Genomic DNA, 12307 nt, shown 5'->3' with positions numbered 1-12307 from the left:
TACCGAGCTTGTGGAGACAAGGGAGGAGTTGCAATCCGCGCAGGACAAGTTTTACGAGCTGGAAGGTCATGTGGCCAAGGGCATGGATGCCATGTTCGAGAATTTGAAGGCTCAGGTCCGAGTTCTTGCTCCCGACCTAGATCTGAGCTTATTCAGTACGGATAACGTCGTTGTGGATGGCCAGATTGTTCCTGCTCCTACTGAGGATGAGGTCCCGATGTCCAACCCCAAAGTTTCGGTTGAGAACCCGACTTCCCCTTTGGTCGGGGATAGACCTGGTGTGGAAGCTTCAAATCGGGATGACGTTGCCGTCGATGCGGTTCCGATATCTATGTTTCCTCCGCAGCCTGCTGTTGATGTGGAGTCCGGAAAGGACCTTGATCCTCTGTAATCTTTTTGTTTTTGGTGTTTTGCCCGATCTGTGGGCTTTTTGTTTTCGGATGGTTTTGTGAACGCTTTGGACACCTTTTGCTTATTAGCTACTTTGTAGTAACTTTATTATGCGGTGTTTTTGTTCGCGTTTTTGACTTTTTGTTCCGCTTTCGTGCTTTTTAGTCGTTTTTAGGATAACAACTTTTTAGCTAGCGTTTTCGGAACTTCCTTTGATTTCGTTCTTTCGCTTGTACTTTTTTGTTGCTTTTGTAAAGCAACTTTTTAGTAAGCATTTTCGGAGCTTCCTTCGATTTCGTTCTTCCGCTTTGTACTTTTTAGTTGCTTTTGTAAAGCAACTTTTTAGTAAGCGTTTTCGGAGCTTCCTTCGATTTCGTTCTTCCGCTTTGTACTTTTTAGTTGCTTTTGTAAAGCAACTTTTTAGTAAGCGTTTTCGGAGCTTCCTTCGATTTCGTTCTTCCGCTTTGTACTTTTTAGTTGCTTTTGTAAAGCAACTTTTTAGTAAGCGTTTTCGGAGCTTCCTTCGATTTCGTTCTTCCGCTTTGTACTTTTTAGTTGCTTTTGTAAAGCAACTTTTTAGTAAGCGTTTTTTCGAAATCTTGGTTCTCGCCGTTTTAAGGCTTCTTTCTTGGGTCCGAGCTTTTTCTCGGATCTCGGGTGCTCGAGTACCTCCTTTTTGTTAGGTCCGACTTTGTCGTTGGTCGGCCCTTTTCAAGTTATTTCTGTAATCTCTTTTTATTTGGCTTTTCGAGCCATTTCAGAGTTACTATATAACTTTCCCTTTGTCGGGTCCGACTTCGTCGTTGGTCGGCCTTTTTAAGTTATTTTTGTAACCTCTTTTTTATTTGGCTTTTCGAGCCATTTCAGAGTTACTTTATAACTTCTCACATTAATTTGAACCTCGTCGCTTTATCTTTGCCGACCTTGTATGGTCTCTTGGCAAATGATTTTTTGCGTTTTGCCGAGCATAAATTAATGCGCCTTGGTGGGGTACTTTCTAGGATTTGCTTCATTATGAGGAAGAGAAAATAGAGAAATTTGATTAGTATTGAAAAAGAAAGAATATTTACAGAATGTTTACCCTTTGACTAGGTCGGGTGTCCTACTTAACCGGGTGTCTCATTAAAAAACCCTTGTAGGGAAAAAGAGTACACCTTGGGTTAAGTTTTTCTAGCTGTAGTACCGTCTTAGATTACAGGCGTGCCAGGCCCTGGGCAGCTCATTGCCTTCTAGGTCGGATATTTTGTAGTAGCCTGTCCCTAAGACTTCTGTTACCTTGTAGGGCCCTGTCCAATTTGCGGCTAGCTTTCCTTCTCCCGACTTTTGTGTTCCGATGTCATTTCGGATTAGAATCAGGTCGTGAATGGAGAAACTTCGCTTTATTACCTTTTTATTGTATCTGAGGGCCGTTCGCCGTTTTAAGGCTTCTTCTCGGATTCGGGCTCTTTCTCGGACCTCGGGGAGGAGGTCGAGTTCTTCCCTTTGTGCCTGTGGGTTGCCTCCTTCGTTGTAGAAGATGACTCTGGGCGACCCTTCATCTATTTCGATAGGAATCATTGCCTCCATCCCGTAAGCTAGTCGGAATAGGGATTCTCCCGTTGTAGAGTGCGGGGTTGTCCGATATGCCCATAGTACCTGGGGGAGTTCTTCGGCCCATGCCCCTTTGGCCTCTTGGAGTCTTCGTTTTAACCCGGCCAAGATGACTTTATTTGCATCCTCTGCTTGTCCATTGGCTTGTGGGTGCTCGACCGATGTGAATTGCTGTTTGATTTTTAGTTCGGCCACCAAGTTCTGAAAACTCGTGTCCGTGAACTGTGTTCCATTGTCTGTTGTGATGGAGTAGGGGACTCCGAACCTCGTGACAATGTTTTTGTATAGGAATCTACGGCTTTTCTGAGCCGTAATAGTGGCTAAGGGTTCATCTTCGATCCACTTTGTGAAGTAGTCGACCCCTACTATGAGGTATTTGACTTGCCCCGGTCCTTGTGGGAACGGGCCAAGTAGGTCAAGTCCCCATTTTGCGAAGGGCCATGGTGCGGTGATGCTGATAAGGTCTTCTGGAGGTGCCTTGTGGAAATTGGCGTGTTTTTGGCAGGGGGAGCATATTTTCACGAATTCCGTTGCGTCTTTCTGCAAGGTCGGCCAGTAGAAGCCGGCTCGGACTACCTTTTTAGATAATGCCCGAGCTCCGAGATGGTTCCCACACATGCCTCCGTGGACTTCTTCGAGGACGTTCTTTGTTTCTGAGGTCGGGACGCACCGAAGGAGGGGATTTGTGAATCCTCTTCTGTATAATACGCCGTGAATTAGTGTATAATTTTGGGCATCTTTCGTGAGTCTTTTAGCTCCCTTTCTTTCGGCGGGAAGAGTTCCCGACTTCAGGTAGCTGAGTATGGGGGTCATCCATCCTTGCTGTTGGTTGGATATATTCAGCGTTTCTTCCTCTCTTAGCACGGAGGGGGATTGTAAAGTTTCCTGGAGGAGACTTCTGTTGTTGCCTCCGGGCTTGGTGCTGGCGAGCTTTGAGAGGGCGTCTGCCCGGGCGTTTTGTTCCCGAGGTATGTGCTGGATTTGTATTTCTGAAAAGTGGCGTAATTGTGCCTGTGTTTGATCCAGGTATTTTTTCATAGTTGGGTCTTTGGCCTGGTAGCTTCCATTTACTTGAGATGTGACGACCTGGGAGTCGCTGAAGATCGTGATTCTCTGGGCTCCGACCTCTTCGGCTAGCTTTAGACCTGCTAGTAGGGCCTCGTATTCGGCTTGGTTGTTCGAGGCCTGGAACTCGAATTTTAGGGATAGTTCTATCCGTGTTCCTTGGTCGCTTTCGAGTATAACCCCGGCTCCGCTTCCTGTTTTGTTTGAGGACCCGTCGGCATACAGATTCCACGAGAGTGGGGTTCCAGGGGTCTCAGTATATTCTGCGATGAAGTCGGCTAGGTACTGAGATTTTATGGCAGTCCGGGCTTCATAGTGGAGGTCGAACTCGGACAGTTCCACCGCCCATTGTAGTATTCGTCCTGCCAGGTCTGTTTTTTGCAGGATGTGTCTCATGGGTTGGTTTGTCCGGACTTTGATGGTGTGGGCTTGAAAGTAGGGACGGAGCCTCCGAGCTGTGAATATTAGGGCGTAGGCGAATTTTTCTATTTTCTGATAGTTTAATTCGGCCCCTTGCAGTGCCTTGCTCACAAAGTATACGGGGTGTTGTCCTTGGTCATTTTCCCGTATTAATGCTGAAGCGACTGCCCGATGTCCGACCGAGAGGTATAATACGAGCTCTTCCCCTTTTAAAGGTCGGGTTAGGATTGGTGGCTGCCCGAGGAATTCCTTGAATTCTTGAAAGGCTTTTTCGCACTCCGGGGTCCATGAGAAGGGTTTCCCTTTCTTTAGGAGTGAGTAGAGAGGTAGTGATTTTATCGCTGATCCTGCCAAAAATCTTGATAGGGCGGCCAGCCTTCCATTTAGCTGTTGTACTTCTTTGACACAGGTCGGACTTTTCATATTGAGTATCGCTTGGCATTTGTCCGGGTTTGCTTCGATGCCCCTTTGAGTCAACATGAAGCCTAAGAATTTTCCGGCTTCTGCGGCGAAGGTGCACTTTGTCGGGTTGAGCCTCATGTTGTGTTTTCTGAGGGTGCCGAAGACACTGGTGAGGTCGGTCAGCAAGTTTCCGTCTTCTTGTGTCTTTACCAGCATGTCGTCGACGTACACCTCTAGTTGTAGTCCGATGTGCTCTGAGAACACTTTGTTCATTAGCCTCTGGTAGGTTGCCCCTGCGTTCTTCAGCCCGAAGGGCATTACTACGTAGCAGTAGTTTGCCCTTGGGGTTATGAACGAGGTCTTTTCTTGGTCGGGTCCGTACATCGGGATTTGATTGTATCCCGAGTATGCGTCCATGAAGGAGAGATATCTATAGCCTGAGGCTGCGTCTACTAAGGCGTCGATGTTTGGTAGTGGATATGGGTCCTTGGGGCAGGCTTTGTTGAGATCCGTGTAATCGACGCACATCCTCCATTTTCCGTTGGGCTTCTTTACCAGGACCACGTTTGCGAGCCATAGGGGGTATTTTACTTCTCGAATGAACCCTGCATCTAGTAATGCTTGTACTTGTTCTTCTATTGCTTGCACGCGCTCAGGCCCGAGTTTCCGGCGTCTTTGTTGGACAGGTCTGGACCCCGGGTATACTGATAGCTTATGGCACATTAGGTCGGGGCTTACGCCTGGCATGTCGGAGGCTTTCCAGGCGAAGAGGTCGGAATTCTCCCTTAAGAGGGTTATGAGTTCCTCCTTTAGGCCTGTTTCGAGGTTTGCTCCTATGTTTGTTATTTTTTCAGGTGTGTTCCCGATTTGGATCTTTTCGGTTTCTCCCTCTGGTTGTGGCCGAAGATCTTCTCGGGCTTGAACTCGCCCGAGTTCTATTGTGTTGACCTCTTTCCCTTTTAGGCTCAGACTTTCGTTGTAGCATCGCCGTGCTAGTTTTTGGTCGCCTTTTAGGGTAGCGATTCCCTTTGCGGTAGGGAACTTCATACAGAGGTGTGGGGTCGAGACTATAGCTGCCAACCTGTTTAGGGTTGGTCGTCCAATGAGGGCATTGTATGCTGAAGTGACGTCGACTACAATGTAGTCGATGTTTAATGTTTTGGTTTGCTCGCCTTTCCCGAAGGTAGTGTGTAACGAGATGTATCCTAAGGGACGGATCGGGGTATTTCCTAGTCCAAATAGGTCGGTGGGATAGGCCTTTAGTTCTTTTTCTTCAAGTCCGAGTTTGTCGAAGGCCGTTTTGAACAGGATATCTGCTGAGCTTCCCTGGTCAATCAGGGTTCGATGTAAGTTGGCGTTTGCTAGGATGATGGTGATCACCATTGGATCGTCGTGCCCGGGTATTATTCCAAGAGCATCTTCTCGGGTAAATGAGATAGTAGGTAACTCGGGCAAGGGACTGTCTTCTCGGACATGGTAGACTTCTTTGAGGTGTCTTTTTCGTGAGGATCTGGATGTCCCTCCGCCTGCAAAACCTCCGTTTATCATGTGTACGTGCCTTTCAGGGGTTCGCGGGGTTTGTTCGGCCCGATCTTCGTTATCTCCCCGCCTTCTCTTCCTGGTCTCTTCTCCTTTCTCTGCTATGTATCTGTCGAGTTTTCCTTCTTTGGCTAGCTTTTCTATAACATTCTTTAGGTCGTGGCAGTCGTTAGTAGAATGACCGTAGAGTTTGTGATATTCACAGTATTCGGACTGATCTCTTCCTGCTCTTTTGTGTTTTAGAGGTCGGGGTGGTGGGATCTTTTCGGTGTGGCATACTTCTCTGTAGACGTCTACCAGGGAGACTCGGAGGGGGGTGTAGCTGTGGTACTTCCGTGGCTTGTCCGAGTTGGATTCTTCTTTCTTTTTCTGTTCCCGATCTCGATCTCGGAGTGGGTAGGTTGATTCCTTCCTAGAAGAGTCTCTTAGCTGGGAGGTTTCCTCCATGTTAATATATTTTTCTGCTCGCTCCTGCACCTCGTATAGGGAGGTCGGGTATCGTTTGGATAGGGATTGGCTAAATGGTCCTTCTTTTAGGCCGTTTGCCAGTCCCATGATGGCCGCTTCTGTGGGCAAGTGTTGTATGTCCAGGCAGGCTTTGTTGAATCGCTCCATGTATTCTCGGAGAGTTTCTTGGTTGCCTTGTTTGATCCCGAGTAGACTGGGGGCATGTTTTGCCTTATCCTTTTGAATAGAGAACCTTGTTAGGAATTTTTTAGTTAGGTCCTCAAAGCTGGAGATTGATCCTGGTGGCAGGTTGTCGAACCACTTCATGGCTGATTTGGTGAGAGTGGTGGGGAAGGCTTTGCACCGAATTGCGTCGGAGGCGTCAACTAGGTACATTCTGCTTCTGAAGTTGCTGAGGTGGTGACTTGGATCGGTGGTGCCGTCGTAGAGATCCATATCTGGTGGTTTGAAGTTTCGCGGTACCCTTTCCTTCATGATCTCTTGTGTGAAGGGATCATGATTGTTTTCGGAGGTGGTGCCGTGTTCCGTCCGGTCTTTCAGGTTGGCCTCTATTTTCCGCAGTTTTTCTTCTAATTCTCTGCGCTTGCGAGCCTCCCTTCTCAGATCTTGTTCAGTTTCCTTCTGTTTTTTTATGTCCTCTTCGAGTTGTTTCAGCCGGTTTTGCTGTGCCCGAACTGCTTCTAGAATTTCCGAGTTCTTTTCCTTCTCGGGATTTGGTGGATCTTTGTTTGGGAGTGATGTCTTTGGGCGATTCTGTTTGTTTCCTCCTGGAGTGCGTGGTGATAGAGGGCTGTCCGGTCGTTCGCCGGTGTCAACTTCCTCTTCTTGTTCTGATGTAGCGTGGTTATTGTTGGGAGGGTCGTCCGCCATGGCAAAGGGATGACTTCCAGGTCCCCGGCAACGGCGCCAATGTTCCGGGGGTTACCTGAAACGAGTAGCTCGGACGTCTTGGTGAGGCCCGAGGTGGGGGTCAGGGACCCGAGCTTGATAAGTGGAGTGGTTGGTGGTTGTACCTGCAATGACACTCCGATGCTTAAGTTAGCATGGGTCCAAGCAGATATTGAGTAGAATTAGAATATGAGTTATACCTGGGTGCTCCAGTGTATTTATAGTAGTTGGCTGTGATCTTCCCTGGATAAGATATTCTTATCTTATCTTATCTTTTGGGAGTTTTATCCCTATCTTTGTGGAACCGCCTTTCTCTAGGCCTTTTCGGCCTTTTAGTTTTTGGGCTGCGTTCCTTTTGATGGGCCTTTTTAGCTTTGTTGTCCGAGGTCCGACCTCAGGTGTGGGCCTTGGGACGAGGTCGGACCTTTCATGGATTTTGCCGATTTGGAGGAGCTCGGACAGGGTATGAACAGGTATGAATAACAAACATAAAAAAAAGTTAAAATAAAAATGAACACTTATATAATAAAAATTATCCAGATATTTAATAATATGATCTTATAATATTGTTGTATTTCGAGTTATCTTGTAATTTCAACAAAAAAATACCCTCTTGCTCTCTCGTCATTTAAACTCACTCCTTACTCAAATGAACAATAAAGCTCGCTGGAACACTTTTCTTCCTCCTCCAACACAAAACCTTCTAGACCTCACATTTTCAAAAAAAAAGCCCCCTTCCCTTTATTCACTCCCTTGCCACACACAAGTTTGATCATGTTCGGTAACTCGGAGTACCGGACGGGTCGGGATGGACCCTTACGAATTGGTGGGGATGAGCCTGAATCTGGGTCGGATGTGCGGCCAAACGATCTCCCAAGCTCTTCGTGTGTTAAGGGGGGATGCCACGTGTAGAGACACTCTGAGGCTCAAGACAGTTGGTGCGCAGGTGGTATGTGAGTGAGAAATATGATGACGTACCTTGGGGGAGGGGGAGGACCCTCCCCTTATATACCCTGTCAGTAGGGCGGATCCCACAGGGGGAGGTCTCCTTCCAGGAAATTTCTTTGCTCATAGCTGTTAGGTAGCTGGCGATAGGGGCGCGTGTCCGGACCGCAAACCAGGTGACGGTAGCTGACCCGACCGTTCAGGTCGGGTTGGTGAATAGGGCAGCTGGGTTGGGCCGTGATAGTGCTCCCTAATGCGCCAGCAAGGGCCGTGACAGTTGTTGTTAGCGTGTTCTTGTGTTCTCCTTTGTGCGGCATCACCTTGTCGGTCGCTCGTGGGTAGGACGCGCTTTTGGCGTGTGTGGTCTTCTTCGCTATAGAGGAGCGTCTTTTCTCGCCTTGTTCTTTGCACCGAGCATTTAATGCTCTTAATGAGTGATTCAAACCCTACGCGGAATGATTATTTTACCCCGGCCCTTCGTGCTTCTCAGGGTTAGTTATTGTTTAGTTTCTTTTCTCCTTTCTCTTTCACGCTTCATCTTTCTGGCTCATAACCATTTCTTCTTCTTTGTCTTCCATTTTCTCCCAAATTCCTGCTACAAATCGCCTGCATCGCCTGAATCTTACCAAGGATTTCCGATCTTCCTCAACCATTCACATCATCTTGGTAAGCTACCTTTACCCTTCTCTTGTTCTTCTAGTTTTGCCATGCATTTATGCTGTTTACCTTCTGTTTTGATTGTGAGTGTTTACTATACATTTTGTTGCATGTTTGAGTAGTTCCAGCATTAGGTAGGCACATTAAGGGGGTTACCATTTTTTAGGATTTACTTTGGCCATAGATTTATCCCCTGCTTAGTTGTAGGCATTAGAAAGGCAAACTGTAGTTTCTGGGCCGTCTCCGATCTCCTGATATCTTAGACTAACTGAGTGGTGCCTCCACTGTAGCTGTGGCCCAACGTCCTGTTGCCTGGATTTCTGTCGCGAGGGCGCCTTACGATCGGTACGCTTGGATAACCTCGGACATGAAAGACTCCTCTAACCAGATGGGCGAAGAGGAGCTTACCGAATTCCGATAAGCTGAGTACTTGTGTGGCAGAATTGACGAGGAAGCCAACTACGAGGTCTACATCCCCGCCACTCATGATCGGATATATCAACTCAACCTACACTCCCACCGGATTACCGATTGGATTTGGTTCTATAAGGCGATGTTCACCCAATTGGGAGTTCATATCCCCTTCTCCCCCTTTCAAATGGCGCTGCTCAATCGATGTGATGTAGCTCCGTCTCAGTTGCATTCAAACAGCTGGGCTTCTTGACGTTAGGATTTTTGCTAGTAAAGAATTTTATAAAAATAGTCGCGTTGTAGATATAGTTTCTAAACCAACAAAAGTCCTTTCGTGCAAACGTTTTGGTTGTCACAAGTAACAAACCCCTAAATAAATTGATAACCAAAGTATTTAAACCTCGGGTCGTCTTCTCAAGGAATTGCAGGGAGGTATGTTCTTATTATTGGCTATGAAAAGGGTAAAATTGGGGTTTTGAGTATGAGGAATAAATATGGCAAATAATTTAAATGATAATTAAAATAAATAAATACTGTAAAGCAAATCCTTTGGCAAGGTAGGAGAAATTGGAAGCCAGACTTAGTTATTCTTATCAATAATAATGAAAGTTGAATCTTAATTCCACTTAGTCAACCTTTGCTAAAGCAAAGGAAAGTCAAGGGACTAATTAGTTGACCTTCGAATCCTATTTATTTCCTAAGAAAAGGTTGGGATTATTGAAGTTCAGTTCAATTAGCAAAGATAACAGTTATCAATTATGTTGAGCTAAGATAACTCCTGAGTTACTGATTCCTCAACCAAGACCAAAAGGAAAAGAAATTAAATCTGCTAGAATAAAATTTGTCTTCAGATTGGGAATAATCAATGGCATAAATAAAGAAAGCAATATTAAACTGAAATACCTCAAATAGCATTAAATAAGAAAATCATAACATGAATGTAGCATAAGCCAAATAGGCAACATAACTAATACAAGCAAGCATTAATGGTATCTGAAAATAAGAGATAATTATAAAGTAAAAGAACATTGAACCTGGGATCGAGAGTTACTCCTAAAACTAAGAGAAGTCCTAAATCCTAAATCCTAAAGAGAGAGAGGAGAGAACGTCTCTCAAAACTAGATCTAAATCATGGAAAGTGACTAAAAATGCCGAGCTCTCCTCAATGGATGCATTCCTCCACTTCATAACCTCTGGTCTATGACTTCTGGACTTGGATTTGGGCCGAAAAGGGCTTCAGAATCCGCTATGAGCATTTTCTGCAATTTCTGGTGCGTGGCCTCTGTCACGCATCCGCGTGGGTCAATTGGAGTTTTTCTTGTCGCGTGGTCGCGTCAATTGGAGTTTTTCTTGTCGCGTGGTCGCGTCAGTCATGCGGCTGCGTCATAGGTGTTCTTCGTTAGGCGCGCAGTCGCGTCAGCCATGCGGCCACGTCACTGCCTCTTCGCGCTTGGCATGCGGCCGCGTCGTCCATGCGGTCGCGTGGATGCCAGTTTCTCCAAAACTCCATTTTATGCTTTCCTTCCATTTTTTGTATATTTCCTTTTCCATCCTTTAAGTCATTCCTACCTTAGAAGATCTGAAACTACTCAACACACTAATCATGGCATCGAATGGAAATAAGGGTAATTAAAATAATTAATTCTAAAACATAGGAAACATGTTTTTCACATACATCACATAATAAGGAAGGGAAAGTAAAACCATGCAATTAATATGAATAAGTGGGTGAAGGATTGAATAAATCACTCAGATTAAGCACAAAATATATCATAAAATATGGGTTTATCACTTCTATCCGCTGTTTCGAGATGGTATGTGAGTACCTAGACCTACCGGTCTCCATTGAAGTTTTTCTTTTTCTTATCACCCTAACGAACCCCTCTAAGGAAGGAAAGTCCAAAAAGGGGTTTATGTCCTTTCGGTCTGCTCAAGGTCAGAGGATCTTTGATTTGTTTGAAGATTCATACCATGGATTCAAAGACAAATATTTTAAGGTTCGCCCTGTGAGAGGTCGGCATCCCTTTTGGCTGACGTTGGAAGGGGAAAGGTGTATCCTGACCTATTGGAGTTTTGGGACGGGGGCCAATGCCTTTACCATGGTCACTTACAAGGGGCTGACTCCCCAGAAAAAGAGGGTTACCGAAGTGCTGTTGACTGTCTTTGGAAAGAGTCACGTTAACCCTCACCTTCTCATGGGTGATCGGGACATTGCTAGGAATTATATACATGAGTAGTTTTTTTCAGTTTTCGTGTGTTACTATTGTCTTTAATTATCTTCCCGATTTGATGACTAACTGACTTTGATGTTTCATTGCAGTGGGAATGTCTGCCGAGGTAACAGGACTTGATGCTTTATTCAACACATTCCTTGCTAGTGAAAGCGACGACGAACACCAAGAGGCACATTCAAAAAATAGCGAAAGTCATGAGGTGCCGCCCCATAATGCTGCCGATGTTCCCCCCCATAATGCTGCCGAGGTCCAAACTCCATCCCAAGCTTCCTAGGGTGAGGTAATCGGGACAAGCGGTGGCTCGGGTCTTCGGCCAGACTTTGAGGAGGAAGAGGTAATTATTGTAACCAACCCGAAGAAGAGAAAATCGTCTTCTAGCCCTAAGGGAGTCCATACAGTGATGGAGAAGAACTTCGATGCCGGAAACTTTATCGATTCCCAATCGCTTCCTGGCACGGAGGACTTCTTCCATGGCGGGGATCTCTCTTCGCAGGCAAGGTGGATGTATCGTACCTTGCTCCGAGGAGCCGCCATAGTGAGGAAAGCGGAATTTGCCCTAGCGGGGACGCAGTCATTGCAGAACAGGCTTGAGTCCTCCGTCCAAGCTAATAATAAATACAAGGCTAAAGTTGAGTTGCTTCGGGAGTGGCTAGCTAGTGCAGAGGAGAAGGTCAAGACTGCCAAAGAGAAAGTTAAAACTACTGAGGAGAAGGTCAAGAATTTTGATGCTACCGTTTCCTGCTTTACCGAGAGAGAACTTACCTTGGAGGGTCAGCTTAACACTGCTCAAGGTCGGGTGGCCGAGTTAGAGAAAGAACACAACGAGGCCCTCTCGTCGGCTAAGACTGTTCAGGCCGAAGCCGCTGAGTTCAAGAAGAAGTATAAAGAAACCGTAAAGCAGGGCAAGAACGCCATCTTGATGATTGAGGAGCCTCTTAAGGCTCAAGTAAAGTTGGTGGCCCCTGACTTCGACACTTCGGCCGTTGGCATCTTCAAAACTATTAGGGATGGCAAGATTGTTGATATGCCGAAGAAGTAGCTTCGCATCTCTTGTAACTTTCAAACATTAGTGTTCTAGGTCGGCCTGTAACAAACGCTTTGTTTCCCATTTTGTCGATAGTCATTTTACCTTTATGTTCGTTTTATCGTTTTGTTGGTATTAGTTATTTCCATACGATTGTTTTGCCATTTTGCTGGTAGTTATTGTTGCAACAGTCGTATATTATGGCATTGTCTATTTTCATGGTACCCGGGGTGATCAGTCCCGGGGCATCGTTTTGTTTCGAAATATAAAAAGA

Source organism: Arachis hypogaea, chromosome 1 (assembly GCF_003086295.3).
Source record: "Arachis hypogaea cultivar Tifrunner chromosome 1, arahy.Tifrunner.gnm2.J5K5, whole genome shotgun sequence".
NCBI lineage: Eukaryota > Viridiplantae > Streptophyta > Magnoliopsida > Fabales > Fabaceae > Arachis > Arachis hypogaea.
The sequence above is the reverse complement of the archived record's forward strand: the minus strand, read 5'-3'. Positions refer to the sequence as shown.